The sequence below is a fragment of the Scyliorhinus torazame genome, chromosome 8, assembly GCF_047496885.1.
Source record: "Scyliorhinus torazame isolate Kashiwa2021f chromosome 8, sScyTor2.1, whole genome shotgun sequence".
Lineage (NCBI taxonomy): Eukaryota > Metazoa > Chordata > Chondrichthyes > Carcharhiniformes > Scyliorhinidae > Scyliorhinus > Scyliorhinus torazame.
The window spans coordinates 241127297-241145335 of NC_092714.1; the positions used below are offsets into that span (position 1 = coordinate 241127297).

Below are 18039 nucleotides of genomic sequence, written 5' to 3' on the forward strand. Positions count from 1 at the left end.
TGGGCCAAATGGCCTCCTTCTGCACTCTAGGGATTCTATGAATCAGTCTGGTTGAATCTACTGTCATTATTTTACAAACAGGAATTATGTGCTATTCTCCAGTATTATGGACTGTTAAGTTTGATTTAAGACTTATTTCTATTCCACTTCAATAAAAATGAAACAAATCTGCATTTAAAACAGTATCAATACATTTTCTCTCCACTAAATCTACCGGGAGTATTCAACAGCTACATCCGAAGTTTGTGCATGATCTTCTAAAGTCTACATAGTTTGTTGTTGTCACCTCCCCTGGCAACAGGGTTGGAGGAATCCAGTGCACAATTTGAAAAAAATAGACAGATTTCATGATTTGGTTCAATCGTCATTTTAAATCAGCTCATTTGTAAATTTGACTGACACAACATTCAAAATCCAAACCGAAAATGTTCTAGTAATCCTTTTCCAGGATAGAAAAGGGAGTTTTGGTATAAATTTGGTATTTCAAATGGAGCTGGAAGATTTCCTGAAAACCTTTAATTGGAAAAACAAGATGACCCAAGACATTACTTAAACTGCAGGAGTGACACATATTCCTAAAGTTTAAAAAAAAAATTGTGTATATTTAAAACTGATTCATTAAATATTTGATTTTCAGAATTGCTATTGTATTATTCTATCTCGTATGTCTGTAGTAAACCATTATTATTCCAATTACCTACAATTTGGTGTTGCACTGGCAATGAAATTGTCAATTCTCGGTGTGATTACAGTCTAAAACTGAGAGCAGCCATATCTACACATGCAATTAAGATGCATAACTCCAGAAGTTGCTGTCAGTAATACCCTGCTCCTCCACAGGGTGTGCTACTGCAATCACCATTCAAATCATTTTTAAATCTTTGCAGCTGCAATCAACAAAGAATCACTGATATAATGTGAATTTAGACTTTGTACTTGCCATTCTTGCTGTAAAAAAACAATTAAAATGTAAAGTTTGGTATAATCAGGAGTGACCAAGTTTTTAATGGTATATTAAGTTATAATTACAAATGAAAAGCTTTCTGCCCTGAGAAGATAATTTTAAAAGTGTGGAGTAAAATTCCGAGAGAAACATTTAAAAACTGCATGAGTTTCATGTAAATTTACATTTTTCAAGTTTTATGATTTTTTTTTCATCACTCCACCCCCACCCCCCCCACCCCGCCTCACTCCATGTGTATGTTCCAGCCTTTATTTTGCCTTCTCTACAATGATTAACATGTGAATTATAATATATACTTAGTATATCCTGAAAGAAAATGAAAATACTGGACACTCTTATCAGCAGGCCTGTCAGCCCAATGACAAACTGTGTTGTCAGAGGTGACGTAACAGCACGTGTCGCTGACCTAGACCTAAAAATTCCTCGCCAAGATTTAACGCGTTCAGAATCAACATTCACTCCCTTCTCTCACCACAGATGCCGTCACACTTGCTGGGATTGTCCAGCATTTGCTGGTTTTGTTTCAGAGTCCAACATCTGCAGTAATTTGCTTTTATCATATTACATCCTGCTTTGCTGTGTGCGCAAATCATTCAATCCTCTTAATCAATTTTGTTGCCAGATGCCGCATATCCTCTATGAGTGACATGAATTGAAATGAAGGAAATCTGCACAATTTTAAAGTCCTTTAATACTTCTGTGAGGAATTTTTATGCTTGGATCAGCGACCATGTGCTGTTCCGTCACCTCTAACCACATCATCTTTTTAAAACATTTTTAGAGTACCCAATTAGTTTTTTTTCCAATTGAGGGGCAATTTAATGTGGCCAATCCACCTAACCCGCACATCTTTGAGTTGTGGGGGTGAAACCCACGCAGACACTGGGAGAATGTGCAAACTCTACACAGACAGTGACCCAGTCCTCAGCACCGTAGTCCCAGTGCTAACCACTGTGCCACATGCCACCCTCTAACCACACAATCTGAGTAATTGGGCTGAATCCTTGACTGTGCTCAGGAAAACCCGACATGCACACTTTTTGCAATTTGCACATCCAACGCCTGTGTAACTTTACAAAATTTGTGTCTTTTTACACAGGGCTTGAATTTGCAGTGCATTTCGTGAGCCACAATGGAGTGTGTGGGGGATGTAGGTGTGGAGGCAGTCTGAAAGAACCAATGTTTAAAGACAACTGAATCTTACGCCTCACCTCTCATGCCAATACTTGCCCACCTCAGGTAACTTGTGCCCCCTCCAAGCCCCTAGCTCATGCCCTCTCCGATCACACAGCCTCCCATCGATCCTTTATGCCCCCTCCATCCTTCATAGCCAGTAAACCCAGTATGCCTCTGGACATTCATAAGGAGTCAGTAGCAATGGGAATTATTTTAAGTTTGAATATTGCTGAACTGTTGCTGAAGGCTATTTTTCTTGCACCCATCAGGACAACACAAGTATGTCAAATTTCAAACAGTCACAATTCATTACACAGGAGAACAGGAAGCTGATTTGTAAGTAAATGGACTTTGATCAACCAAGTTTTTAATGGCATATTATGTTATAATTACAAATGAAAAGCTCTCCTCCCTGAGAAGATAATTTTAAAAGTGTGGAGTAAAATTTGGAGAGAAACATTTAAAAACTGCATGAGTTTCATGTAAATTTACATTTTTCAAGTTTTATGATTGCACAATAAAAAGCTCATTAATACCTGAAGGTCAGCCAAGCATTCATATCAGCCACGGCTGTCCAATATCGTACTCACTGAGAAAGTAAGAGCAGATGCTCATTTTATTTCAAAGCACTGTGCCTGTTAATGAATGGGCAGGAGCAGGTAGTTCATTTTTTTCCAAAATCAAGTATAGGTGAGGGGTAGATTCCAGCTGTCTCGCCAGCAGGATCTTCAGGATCTGCTGATTGCGAACCCTTAGTTTCCCGGCAGCAGGAGGTGGATTCAATGGGAAATCTCATTGACAGCAGGGAGACTGGAAGATCCCACTGCTGGCCAATGGCAGGCCTCTTACCGCCACCGAGAAACATGCCGCAGTGGGTGTGAAAAATTCCTCCCCCAACCCCACTGGATCTTTTGTCAAGTGTCAGGAGCTGCTTTAATGATCAACCAGAGTCATTTAAATCAGTTGAATCACTGCACAGGACAACAGGGTATTTTAACATTTTTCATTGAATTATGGAACTCTGTCTATTGGAAAAACACTAATGTATGTGAACAATTTACCCCTAAAAGGACCAATCCTATGATGAAACACTGCATTAAAAACACATCTACATTTCAAAAGAGAATCTAATAGCAACATTTGAAGGTGTGAAAACATTTTACACTTGCCTTTTAGAATGTCCCCAACTCCTCAACAGGCTTTCCATTTTCTTCACTAACATTCAAGCCTGACGTGCTTTTAATGGCCTTCCAAAACCCCGCACCAGAGGAACAGAGTGTGCAAAAGGAAATCTGATTTTTATCCCCCGGTTAAAATGGGAACCTAATCTCAGCAGGGACAGATGTGCCCACTCGCCATTCCTGACCCACAAAATGGCCAGAGGAAAAGGGGCAACTGGTCCAAAACAAAATGAAGCCTGACCATTCATGCACTGAAACACGTCTCTGTATTCAGATAAAAATTCAGCCCATTATATCTACACTAAACGGGTTTAGTTTGAGACCTATGGTGATGCTCCTCATCATTCAAAAATTGAAGCAAATTATTTAGTGTTATAAGATAGTTGTGTTACCCAAAACTGCGATCAGGTGAGAATCGGGTGTCTGGCCAAAATAGAGGCCCGCCCCAACGCTGATTCGGATGCCATGCTGGTGGGGATAATGAAGTTTGTGCCCAGCACCGAAGTGCAAAACTATTGGCGTGGTGTAATGACAACAATCTCTCCCTCCCTAACATCAGTAAATCTAAGGAGCTGGTCATTGACTTCAAGAAGTGAAGTATCGTACACATTCATATCTTTATCAATGTTGTTGAGGTGGAGATGGTTAACAGCTTCAAATTCCTAGGTGTGCACATCACCAACACTCTGTCCTGGTCTACCCACTACGACCAAGAAAGCACAACAGCGCCATACATTCTCAGGAAACTAAGGAAATTCGGCACGTCCACATCGACGGTATGGTAGCACAGTGGTTAGCACTGTTGCTTCACAGCACCAGGGACCCAGGTTCGATTCCTGGCTTGGGTCACTGTCTGCAATGAGTCTGCACGTTCTCCTCGTGTCTGCGTGTGTTTCCTTCAGGTGCTCTGGTTTCCTCCCACAAGTCCCGAAAGACGTGCTCGTTAGGTGAATTGGACATTCTGAATTCTCTCTGTGTACCCGAACATGCGCCAGAATGTGACGATTAGAGGATTTTCACAGTAACTTCATTGCAGTGTTAATGGAAGCCAACTTGTGACACTAATAAGGATTTGACTTTTACCATTTTTACCATAGAAAGCATCCCATCTAGCTGCATCACAGCTTGGTATGGCAACTGCTCGGCCCAGGACCATAAGAAACTACAGAGAGTCGTGAACACAGCCCAGTCCATCATGCAAAACTACTCCCATCCACATCCATTGACGCTGTCTGCCTCCCGCTGCCTTGGGAAAGCGGGCAGCATAATCAAAGACCCCTTCCACCCGGGTTATTCTCTCTTGCACCGGGCAGGAGATAAAAAATTTGAGAACACACACTGACAGGTTCAAAAACAGCTTCTTCCCCGCTGTTACCAGACTCCAGAATGACCTTCTTATGGACTGACCTGATTTCTCCACACATCTTTTCGGGCACAACGTTGCTGGTAAGTCTTGCCCATAGTCTCCCAGAGTTTCACCCAGTATGGCAAACCAAAATAAACAAGTAGTTTTAAAAATCATAAATTGAAGATTTCACTATTTGTACTGCATTATTCACAAGTCCCAGGAAGTCAGTCGTCAAGGCTAGGAGTTTAGCTCCTGGAACATAATTGCAATGTTGGAAGAAGTTCACCAGGCTGATTAGTTGTCAAGTAGAGAAATACACATCACCCTCACACCTGCAGCCAAATGACTTGCAGGTCAGAATGTCGCCAACTTGGCTCTGGGGTCAAAATTGGCAGGAGATTCCAGAGCATTATATTACTTTTCCACTCTATTTTCACACAGATTCATAGGAGTACTGAGCCACAGTCCCCAAAATGTAGACTTGGCTGCACGGGAGAGGTGCGCATGATGTCCTTGCTAAGGGTTGCAGAATGCCTGAGCCGCTGCCACCCACTCCGCCGCTGCACTTCTTAATGCCACACGGCTAGCTGGATCAGACTGCTTCGGGCGATTTGGAGATGCTACAGTCTGCAGCTTGCCCCACAAGGTTCAGAGTCCTCGATGGAAGCTCAGTTAACTTCCACCTCCCCGGGCAGCACGGTGGCACAGTGGTTAGCATTGCTGCCTCACGGCGCCGAGGTCCCAGGTTCGATCCCGGCTCGGTCACTGTCTGTGTGGAGTTTGCATATTCTCCCCGTGTTTGTGTGGGTTTCGCCCCCACAACCCAAAGATGTGCAAAATAGGTGGAATGGCCACGCTAAATTGCCCCTTAATTGGAAAAAATGAATTGGGCACACTAAATTTATTTTTAAAAAACTTCCACGCACACTAAATTTATTTAAAAAAAACTTCCACCTCCTAAGTCATAGCCACTGGCATATACTTTGTAGAAACATCGGAAAAGACAAACAAGCCAATGCGCAAAGGGGATTCTTATCTAATCATAACACATATGAACAAGAGTTGCTGGAGTATTTTTGGGGGGAGATTTTTTGCTTGTTGATAATTGTAGTCAAATGAGGGCAACACCCATAAAACTGAACAGAATAAGGCAGTTGGGTGGTGATAGTAAGGACAGAATAAGGCAGTTGGGTGGTGATAGTAAGGACTGAAGGACTGTAGTCATATGGACTGCAGGACTGTTGGTGCAGTGGAGAGGGGGAGGAGGGGGGAGATAGCTCAAGTGAAGGGCTCTTGACTGAGCTCCTCCTGGAAAGCTTTTTTTGCCAGGGTATTGGTGGTTGAAGCTGTTCTTAAGCCACCTCCACTTCATGCTGCTGCTCTATGTCCTTCTGTTCCTCCTCAACCTCCTCTTGCAACTTAGTTGGGTGCAAGTCTGGGCCTTATTACAAAATGTTACACATCATGTGGCACACAAAAAAAATACTGGAGAACTAACTTGCACTGAGTGGACAATACCTCCAAAATAGCACTTCTGCAAAGTGGCTGCTGCTGGTTGATGTCATGATTTTTCTGGATGGTTTATCACTTTGTAATTCAGGTGATCAGGTGGACAGATTTCATGAAAGTGTCCTACATATTGGTTCCTTATTAAATTACAATGAGACTCTTCCTGCATGGAATGGGAATATGGGCACATATTGAGTCCTTAGGCACATGTCAATCAGGCGCAGTGCAATTGATTGATTTTCATGGTCTCTGTGTCACATTATAACATTATATTTAGCCTATGCATAGTTAAACTTTGTGCAACAGTTGGATTTATTTACCTTGAATGAACCAAAGAGAACAAAGTCATATAAAGGAATAAAATGGTTCTGATAAATAATAATTTTATGTAATATGATGGTTTACCTTCAAATAGAAAATTCTCCAGTAGAATAATGTTAACTTTATCATCACTGAAGGTCATAAACGTCCAGACCACACTCCTAGAATCCTAAGTTATACTCCTAATCTACTTAATTAGCAGGACACAGTTCCATCAAACTATTAAAACTAAATGCACAACTGGATATCTCTTTACCTAGTTTTCAGGCAGAAATCCTAAGATAATTCTCATTCCATTTATTAACAATGAAGGTTGAGTCATATGGCTGAATTTTCTGGTCCTCCCTAGTGTGGTGATGTGCATCAATGTAAATACATGTAGGCTAGCTAGGCACTAGAAGGAGCACCAGAAACATCACACTCACACACTCAACCAATAGATCAGTTAGATAGGACACGACCAATGGACATTCACGATACACACAGAGGTGACACGACCACAAGAGGGCATTACACCAACCCATATATAAAGGACACCACACACATGATCTGCCTCTTTCCAGTGGAGACAGTCAGTGAGTAGAGTCACAGGGTTGATTCAATATCACTCCCACCACGTGGATTGCAGCAACTGGTTAGTCAGTCTGGGTAACTATAGTAGGATTAGCAGTAGTGTCAACCCCGAGTAATAGAAGTGTAAATAGTTTAATAAACATGTTGAACTTATCGCCACGTCTGAACCTTCCTTTGTCAAGTGCACCACAAGGAAGCCGCTTATGTTACACCTAGAACATAACAAATCATGGTACCAGGCATGAACTGTTTCAATCCACATAGCCATACCTCAGCGTACAGTGACAACCAGCAACGATACCCAGGCAAGATGTTCGCGATCCGGGTTCCGCAGCAGCTCCAGTGCCACGGCGATCTCCACGAAAACTGGCGGGTATTCCGGCAAATGTTTGAAATCTTCCTGGTAACAGCCGACCTACAAGACATGGCCGATGCTGAAAAGACAGAGCTTCTGCTCACCATCGCCGGTGCCAGAGCAGAAGAAATCTTTTAAAAATTCAAGTTCTCCAAAGGGCAAAACAGGAGCGACTCCCAGGCAGTCCTGGACAAATTCGGCAAATACTGTGAGGAAAACACACTCCAACCAGGAAGAAAAGGTAAGAGAAGCGCCAGTACCCACCATGAGACCGAGATCCCGGAGCAGAGAACAATTTTGATCAGCGGCCATCTTTCTAAAGGGACTGCACTTGCGCAGTTGCGCGAGAAGTGCACAGAACAGGAAGGTCCGTTTGCTCATGTGCGAGACGCCGCGCATGCACAATCACGAAAACGGCCATTGGTACAGGAACAGAGATCACTTCCTACGTATGATGTCACATGCGTCATGATGTCAGAGGCCCTGGACCACGCCCATTTAAAGAATCAAATCAAAGAAAAAATCTTTTAAAGTCGTAAAACAACCTTCCTTCACCTGGAAAAACAGCACAATGCCTCAAATTGAACCAGGAAATGAAATTAACCTCTGAAGAACCCTGCAACAAGCAGTTACCTATGCCCAAACCGATGATTCCGACCTTGAATACTTCGAAACCGACCTTTACATTTTCTCTGGACCTCGCGAGCCCAATGCCAGCTCCGACGCAAACAGTGATGATATGGTCCTAAAAAACAATGACTCAGATGAACCTTTCACCTTGGGAGGCTACCCCAGTACCAAATCCGATCCGCAACTAGACGCACATCTGCACATTGACGACCCCAACGACGAGTTCTTCGGATTTGAGGATCTTCAGCCCAGCAGATATGACATCCCGACTCGTGAGTGCAGGATTATGCTGCGGCCTGAAACCAAGAGACAGAGAGCGGTACAAGCCCACAGAGAGCGGCCTGTTGCCACACAGAGCGGGGTCCACGCACCGCTCAGGGTTCCCAACTCTACGAAAGAAGACATGCAAGACTCCACACCGCATTCCTTGCATGAACAAGAAGTGACTCCAGTGTCACAAGCCTCCACAGCGAGCTCGTGGACAGACTCCACGATAGAAGAAACGCAAGATTCCAGAGCGCAGTGCTTGCAAGAACAAGACCATGAGGGTCTAGCAACCTCCTCTGACCAACTAGCGGCAGACGATGCAAGTCTGCCATGCTCAAGTAAACAGCAAGAAGACTATGACAATCTACCACGCTCCAGTGCACAGCAGGACGACCATGACGGTCTATCATGCTACAGTGAAGAACAAAGCGACGATGACAGTCCAAGCCCAAATGAAGGACAACAGCAAGACAATGACAGTCCACCCACATTGTTTGCATCGTCAGATGAAGACTCTGACAATTTACCCAACCCAAGTGAACAGCAAGCAGCTACTGAGGTTCTACCCACGGTATGTGAGACGAGTGACGGCAGCATCCCACTTCCCATGCAAGATGTGCAAAGTGACAGACCTCAGCTAGTGTGCGCAGAGGCACTCGACGATCACTGTGAGACCACTGGTGACTCCGGTGACACGACGATACTTCCACCCTCATTCGCTCGAACCTCTCCACAAGTCAATGCATTCCTGCATGTTCCGACTCCAGATGTGCAACTTCAAGAAATCTCAGCTGACTCCAGTGAACCTGCTAAGACTCCGGACAGGGAGCATCAACAAACCAACACTGACTCAGTTAAAACAAACCAGACTCCAGATGGGGAGCAACCAAACGCCGACTCTGATTCACGTAAGCCGGACTTTACTCCAGGCAGGGAGAACAGCAACCTCAGTGATGGCACGCTCAGGGTGACAGCAGATGCCACAAGGACAGGAGATGGATCACTTAACAATTACACTGGGTCAGTAATAACAAGCAGCGGCTACAGTCCAAGAGGAATACACCAATATTCACCACAGCTATATCCACACATTGTTTCCACACCAGCAGTGCAGCCAATGACAGCTCATGCTGGACAAACCCAGTATTCAGGCATGCAGCAGCCAGCAGTCTATGCAGCATATTCTCAAACAGGCCAGCACTACGGATTGCCCACTCATGGAATCAAGACCGAAGGAGGACTACCGCAAGCGCAATCTGCACTACAGACTGGATGCCTTTGTTACAGCCCAGGATTTGCTGCACCCCAGCCTGGCCAGACGGCATATTCCTATCAGATGCAAGGTTCTAGTTTCACACCATCACTAGGTATTTATGCGAGCAGCAATTTTGTTTCCAATTCGACAAGCTTCAACGGTTCTCAACAGGATCACCCTTCCTGCACAGCACGTGGACAGAACCAGTATGTACAGTCTTATCCAACTTCAACATATGGCACATCCATGACCTTGAATGATACTGTTGATGGTACCTCTTCAACGTCAGCACCTTATCAGCTACAAGATGCCATCCGACAGCACCATCACATCAAAAAAGAAAGGGACTCCAAATCAGACAGCGAAGTGATTTGACCACTTCTTGGTTCCTGTGGTACAGGGACGTTGATGCCGGTCATAACCAAGAGAGACATTTGACCATGATGATTGATGGTTTTTGGACTCACACGAATGATTTGGACTTATTGTTTAATCACTGTTCCCATGACTTGTATATACCTTCACCTATCTACCTGTTTTTTGTTCAATTTTCTCAAAGTGTGCAGAAAATATGTAACATATAAAAAAGGGGGGATGTGGTGATGTGCATCAATGTAAGTACATGTAGGCTAGCTAGACACTAGAAGGAGCACCAGAAACATCACACTCACTCAACCAATAGATCAGTTAGATAGGACACAACCAATGGACATTCACGATACACACAGAGGTGACACGGCCACAAGAGGGCATTACACCAACCCATATATAAAGGACACCACACACATGATCTGCCTCTTTCCAGTGGAGACAGTCAGTGAGTAGAGACACAGGGTTGATTCAATATCACTCCCACCTCGTGGATTGCAGCAACTGGTTAGTCAGTCTGGGTAGCTATAGGAGGATTAGCAGTAGTGTCGAACCCGAGTAATAGAAGTGTAAATAGTTTAATAAACATGTTGAAGTTATCTCCATGTCTGAACTTTCCTTTGTCAAGTGCACCACAAGGAAGCCGCTTATGTAACACCTACAACATAACTAATCACCTAGTTCTGGGATCTTCCGGTTCCGCCGATGGTGCCCCAGCCCCGCCCCCAACATGTTCCCTGCCAGCGCAGCTGACGAAAACGCAAAATGTCATGGACATCGGCGAGATCAGAAGATCTCACACCGGTCCATGGCAAGTGGCCTCCGCCCCCAGCAAATGCAACATGGGGGAGAAGGGGGAGGGGGGGAGGGGGGAATGGAGGGGAGGAGCAATGAGAATATTTTGGAAAAACAGTAAATAATGCTGAAAACATTTAGAAATCATTAATTTATATTATGTAGGTAAATTCATATAAGAATTCATGCATGCTTTAGCAGTTAACAGTCAATGGTGATTTGTTTATCCATTAGGGTCATTGATTTACGGAAGGGAATCCTGAACAGAATTCGAGTTTCTCCACCCGTGAGAGGAAAGAGAAGAATGACGAATCTGAAGCTATGTGTTCTAACTCTGGGCGAGAGGAAGAATAAAGCGATCATCCTGCCAAATTCTATTTCCATTGAGCATGCCAAATTAAATCTCATTTCAGACTTACCAACATGTCTGTTGTTACCCTATTTAACGCACCCTGACTGATGCTGGCACTTGATATCCAAAATCAATGCACTTCAACTGTCCTAACAGCTGTTGCTTAAAGACGATGTACTGACTGCTGCTTAGAAGATATAAAAGTTGGCCTGCACAGCAATAGAATTTTGCCTTGTCTGTTTGAGAGCAGAGTTATCCATCTATCCAATGAATAAAATGTCTATAATACATATTTCACTTGGTCTCACCACATTTGTCCAAACAAGGTTTGGAGAAAAAGCTATATGAACCTGTCGTTGCTCCTTGTCAAATACTGTACTGCCATATTTACCACGGCAGAGACTCCAGTTTTACAATTTTTTCCCCCAGTTTATTCAAATCAAAAATTGCAGCTCTGGAAACTGGAGGAGGTGTAGAAATAATTTGGTGAAACGTTCAGGCTGCATTTTACATATGGCATGTTGGCCATATGTAGCATTTATTATTTTCTCCAGTGCCTCTTTGCTGCTCTCAAGCCTTTGCTAAAAGTGATAAATAAAGAGTTATTAGGTGTTTGAGAATGGTTGGATATGGAAAGGCTCCAAAGTATGATGACAACAAGCTTTAAATTCCTTAAATGTCTTTAAACGGCCATAGGATTTTGTCAAAAGTGGAGAATTACTCATCAAGCCAGACTTGTTGCTGGCTGGAGGAGAAAAGAACTTCTGCAACATCCTGTGGACATCTTATGGCCAAACTAACAGTGTTAAATCTGCATCGACTTAAATACATTTGACAAGAATTCTTACTGTATTTTAAGTTATCTTGAAGCAATCTGCAGTTTCGTCTCCATTTAGATGTTGCTTTTGCTTAATCTAATCAAAAATCTTTATCAGTGTCACAAGTAGGTCTACATTAACACTGCAATGAAAATGAAAATTGAAAATGAAAATCGCTTATTGTCACAAGTAGGCTTCAATGAAGTTACTGTGAAAAGCCCCTAGTCGCCACATTCCGGCGCCTGTTCGGGGAGGCTGGTACGGGAATTGAACCGTGCTGCTGGCCTACTTGGTCTGCTTTAAAAGCCAGCGATTTAGCCCACAGTGCTAAACCAGTGTGCTAAACCAATGAAGTTACTATGAAAATCCCCATGTCACCACATTCCGGCACCGGTCCGGGTACACAGAGGGAAAATTCAGAATGTCCAATTCACCTAACAGCACATCTTTTGAGACTTGTGGGAGGAAATCGAAGCACCCGGAGAAAACCCACACAGACACTGGGAGAACGTGCAGACTCTGCACAGACAGTGACCCAAGCCGGGAATCGAACCTGGGACCCTGGCTCTGTGAAACAACAGTGCTAACCACTGTGCTACCGTGTTTTCCAGGCTCATGTTTTTTCAGGAAAGGTTGATTTATCCATATTTACATATTGCCGCCTGTCCCTGCATCAACATTTCATATTCATTTTTTCTTACCACATTTACACTTTGAATATTTTTTTTTTTGGAACACAAGAAACAGCAAGTGCGTTCTTCCACTTATGTAATTAAAATACCCGTGCTTTTAATAGTTCCCTTCCTCTTGTTTGTGTGTCAGTTGCTTTGGATACAGTTTTATCTTGTCCCTGTGGTTGTCCTGTCCTATGCCATGTTTACCTTTTACACTTTCAGCGTTTTACCTGCCATTTTCTATTTCAACAGCACTACTTATTATCGGGCTACTGCTGTGGGAACATTATCCTATAATTACTTACCAAGCCATTCTCAATTTTGACTGTGCAAGTATCCTCCAGGCATGTTTTCTCCTTTAAATTGTGACAGGGAGGTTTTGCGCAAGTCATGTTGTTCAACTTGCTCTCACTTTGTTTTAAGAACTTTCATTGAACATATACTGATCTGGTTATTGACATCATTGCTCCAGCCAAAAGATATGACACTGGGAAAAAAGATTTCTGGCAAAAAGCACAACTTCGGATGCTTATTTTCTGCAAAGCTGGCTTCCAGCAATTGAGCTGATGGGCATAATCTGAGGCTGAGAATCAATTCTTATTGAACAAAGAAATAGTTTACACCAGTAAAACATCATTCCTAATCTCAAAATGTCCCTCATGCTTTGCAATAAATTAAGTACTTTTGGAATGCAGACACTTCTTTAATGTGGAGAATACTACATTAAAATACAGCCAGATAAATAACACAATAGTTGAGGGATAAATAAGAGCCAGGACACTGGGGAGAACTCCTCTGCTCCTTTTCAAAATAGTGTCACGAAATCTACCCAATAGGGAAGACAGGGTCTTGGTTTAATGTCTCATACAAAAGACAGCACTCCCCATCATACTCAATGTTACCCTAGATAATGTCCAGAGTTCTCTAAAGTGGGTCTTGAACCCGCAACTACCTAACTGAGAAGCAACAGCGCTGCCACTGAGCCAAGGCTGATTATGCAGACATGTCATGCTAATTTGTCTTTCTTTTGAGTGTGGTTTCTGTGGAATGTGCTTCTATTCAGCCTTTGGAAGCATTTCGACGACAAGCTCAGCATTCATAAACACAATTTTGGCTTCACACTTGTGTAGTGTACATTGGGTGTTAGGACAAAGATCAGACTTTGAAGCAAAGAGAGATTGGGTTCCAATTTCAACTGTGCACATGTTATTAGTGCAGCATCAACGCAAAACATCATTAATTATACACTGGGTAGTTCAACTGGCAATCTGTGGTGAAGACTCAGTCTGCTGCAGTTTTTTCAACCAAGTTAATTTTTCTCTGCTGAATTAAACCATTTAATTGTGAGCCGCACAAAACTTGTAATGGAAACTGGAAAACCTTCCACACATTATCGAATCATAGAACTATTATAGAATCCCTACAGTGCATTTGGCCCATCGGGTCTGCACCAATTCTCTGAAAGAACATTCTACCCATATCCACTCCCGTCCTATCCCCGTAACCTAACCTGCACATGAAGGGTCAATCCATCAAGGCCAATCCACCTAATTCGCACGTCTTTGGACTGTGGGACAAAAGCTGAGCAAATCCACACAGACACAGGGAGAATGTACAAACTCCACACAGTCACCCAAGGCTGGAATTGAACCGGGGTCCCTGACACTGTTAGGCAGAAGTGCGTGCCACCGTGCCACTCTAAGGGTGCTGCACTCTTATTTCAGCTTCACAAGTAATGTTGATTATGTGGTAAACCACTGTTGCACCTCTATTAGGAGATGTATGGTAGGACCTGAACTACAGGTACGTTGGTAGTCCCTGCCTGCTGGCCCTGCCCAGTAGGCGGAGTATAAATATGTGTGTCCTCCATGCTGCAGCCATTTCACCAGCTGCTATGGGAGGCCACACATCTTAGAGCAATAAAGACTCAGTTCTACCCAACTCAAGTCTTTGTGCAAATGATCGTGCATCAATTTATTGCTCTAAGATTTACAAAAGATGGACCTCCGGATCAAACCGGATCGCCTGCAGCTGGATTCACATTCAAGCGACACCAAAAAGGACTTTCAACACTGGCTAGCTTGCTTCGAGGCGTACATCAACTCGGCGCCCAGCCCTGTCTCGGAGGCTCAGAAGGTTGAGTTCCAGCGTGTTTCCGCTAATCCAGGGCACGCCAAACTACGCCGAAGCCATGCCGCTTCTCAAAGAGAATTACACTCAGAAGACGAACACGCTCTTTACCAGGCAGTACACGCCATTCGCTCTCAACTCCCTGGTGAGTCCATAGAAGACTTCTGGTGGGCCCTAATCTCACTCGTCCGGGACTGTGACTGTCAGGCCATTACGGCCAATGAACATTCAAACCTCCTCATGCGTGACACGTTTGTTCCGGGGATTGGGCCGGACCTCATACGCCAGCCACTGTTAGAAGGGGCCACGCTCGACCTCGCAGAGACAAAGAAACTAGCGCTCTCTATGTTGGTCGCCTCACGCAACGTTCAGGCCTACGCCCCCAGCCGCGCGGCCCACCCCTCCTACGCATCGAGGACCCCACAGACGGCCGCCCCAGCGGGGGCCTTACCCAGCCAATACTCCTGTGCTACGCACCAGCCTGCGAACCCTGGAGGTCCCCGATGTTACTTTTGCGGCCAGCAGAAACACCCCCACCAATGCTGCCCGGTCCGCGCTTCCCTTTGTAAGGCTTGCGGCAAGAAGGGGCACTTCACCACGGTGTGCCAGGCCTGCGCAGTCGCCGCTATTGCCCCCACCCCCCTCGTTTACGGACAATGGGCGCCGTCATCTTCACCTCCCCGGACCACGTGCGGCCCGTGGGCGCTGCCATCTTCTCCCCTCAGACCACGCGTGGCCAGTGGGCGCCGCCATCTTCTCCCCCTCAGACCACGCGCAGTCAGTGGGCGCTGCCATCTTCCCCTCCGAGCAAAATGTGCGGCCTATGGGCGCCGCCATCTTGTTCAACCCCCGCCACGTGCGGCCCATGGGTGCCACCATTTTGTCCTCCTCAAGATCTTCAGGCGCCGCCATCTTGTCTCCCCACGGCACATGAGCACCGCCAGCGTTCCAGGACCTGTGCCCCCCCGGGCCCCCCATCATCCGACACAAGTGGTGACTGACCACAACAGTGACCATCGACCAGTCTCGTCCGCACAACCTGGCCACCGCATCGCCCTGCGTTAAAATCAACGTACACGTGACCTCTTGTCTGCTGGAATCCGGGAGCACCGAAAGCTTCATCCACCTGGATACGATAAGGCGCTGCTCCCTTGCAATACATCCCGCCAACCAAAAAATCTCCCTTGTCTCCGGTTCCCATTCCGTGGCCATCCGGGAATACTGTACGGTCACACTCACGGTCCAGGGCATAGAATTCAGCGGCTTCCACCTCTACGCCCTCCCTAACCTCTGCGCTGCCCTGCTACCGCACTGAGAAAATCCCAGAAATAGCTGACATTTTAAAGTCCCGCCCCCAAACCCAGCATTTCCCACCTTCACAGAAGCGGGACTGGAATCAGATTCATGTGAGGTTCACAGAGGCAGCTGGCCGTTTATATCGCAAGTTGTCTCCATTAAAGTGGGATTTTGGAAGAACAGAGGCGTGGAATCTAGAGTGTGAAGATTGGAACAGGTAAGAAGAGGGCTGAACTTGCTGAATTCTTTTGGCCCGGTTACCCCTTTTGAGAGGTAAGGTACCCCTTTGGACAGTGTCCATGTCTCTGGACACCTTATGGAGAAGTAAGGTGCCCTTTGGGATTATGAACATGATTGTGCACTTTTTGCGCACCACCTCATTGGAACGGTGAAGCTGTAAAAGAACTGTCCAGGAATTGTCCAGCTGTCAAGGAACTGTTGAAGCGTGCAGCTGTCAGGAAAATGTTAAAGAGCTGTCCAGCTATCATTCAGCTTTCCAAGAACTGTCCAATGCCAAGGAATAGTTTGGTTGCTAAAGAAATGTGAAGGAGCTGTCCGCCTATCAAATCTGTCAAAGCTATCCAAGTGTCAAATCTATCAAAGCTATTCAGGCAACATCAAAGCATCAAGGAACTGTCCAAGGATGCTGGATATTAGTTCAGTCTGCATGGTGGGTGGGGGGATAGAGTGTAATTAAGTTGGCATCGGGGGGGGGGGGTTCTTGGGACCATGGGTTGACATAGTTTGCATGGATGGGACATAACAAGGTTGTGAGAGGTGAGGATATGTTTTTGATTTACTATTTATTTTTTGTTTATTCTGTGATTCATTTTTCAGCTCACCCAGAACCCCTCCCCCCCTCCCCCGCCCACCCTGCCTGACCGCAAAGCCCACATTTTTAAAGGATGCATTAGATGAGCTGGGAAATCTCCCAACTGGGCGAACCCAACACAGGGACAAAAATCTGGGCCTCACACTAAGGAGGGTGGCTATTTTTTTTTCTTCCTCTTCTAACTATTTTGCTTTCTTCAATTCCATGAGCTAACGTACAGCTCCTAATTTTGAAATAAGGAAACTTTAGCTGAAACTAATGTTGTCATGACACAGGATTCCTAGCAATACTGATATAAAGGGCTGGATTTTATCTGCCCCCATCATGCAGGTTTCCGATGGGGGGCCGGAGAGGGAGGGGGAGAATGTAAATTAGATTGGGTGGCTGACCCACCCCTGGCGTCAGTCCCATAATAGCTAGGAGGGTGGGCACTGGAAATGGCAGCTTGGCCATGATTTGCAAATAAATAAAGGTCATTTAGGTTCACTAACACGTCTATTGACAGAAATAATACACTGCCCCAGTGATAACACAAGTGACATGGGCAGTGAGGCGGGACCCAGCAGACTGTTTTTAATGGCCAACATGAAAAATGATGGGAAAGCGGGCACACATTTGGGTAGGGGGCAGGGTGGTGTTGTGGTGATATTCCCTACAGGGGCACCCCCCAAGATGTCACCCCTTCTTTCTGCATCGCCTGCCCAACAGAACCCACAACCCAACCCCCCAAATGTGCCCCCAAATCAGATTGAGCAGCAGCCCCAGAGGGCAAGACGTCCTCCTGAATGAGGGGCAGATGTCCCATTATTTACCAATTGATTTCGCCCACAGTGTGCGATGGCTGCGGGGCATGCTGGCATGGACCAATTCAACTTTCAGCTGACCCGTGGGGTTGGAGTGTGAGTAGTCCATAAAATGCAGCCCATAGAGACCTTGATGCTACTTACATCGCATTAATGAGTTAAGCTCAACTCAAGTGGTTAAATTCACAGAACAATAGGGCTGGCATGAGATTCTGAAACAGCATGAAAGATAATTTGACATTCCAGTGATTGTTCCCACTCATTGATGTCGCAACAATCCTATTCCTTTGCCAAGTTAGGCTGACGGATTACGTTCTTAGCGGAGGAGGTTGTCGGTGATCACTTAAAACTGTCACTGAAATCAGGCTATTAATAAGGGAGACAGAGTTAG

General features: G+C 45.1%; 1 protein-coding gene and 1 long non-coding RNA gene across 11 annotated transcripts in view; one reads left to right on the top strand and one right to left on the bottom strand.

Moving 5' to 3' along the window:
- The window catches only part of LOC140428832 (uncharacterized), a 74591-nt gene extending 63215 nt beyond the window's left edge, over positions 1 to 11376 (top strand). For all 3 annotated transcript variants that reach the window (XR_011948915.1, XR_011948914.1, XR_011948916.1), the window contains 3 exons: positions 2410 to 2476; positions 4419 to 4767; positions 10978 to 11376. This is a non-coding gene — a long non-coding RNA (uncharacterized lncRNA). The remainder of the gene's footprint in view (positions 1 to 2409; positions 2477 to 4418; positions 4768 to 10977) is intronic.
- The window catches only part of LOC140428486 (receptor-type tyrosine-protein phosphatase T-like), a 1877905-nt gene that overhangs the window by 1695323 nt on the left and 164543 nt on the right, over positions 1 to 18039 (bottom strand). The window lies entirely within an intron of this gene.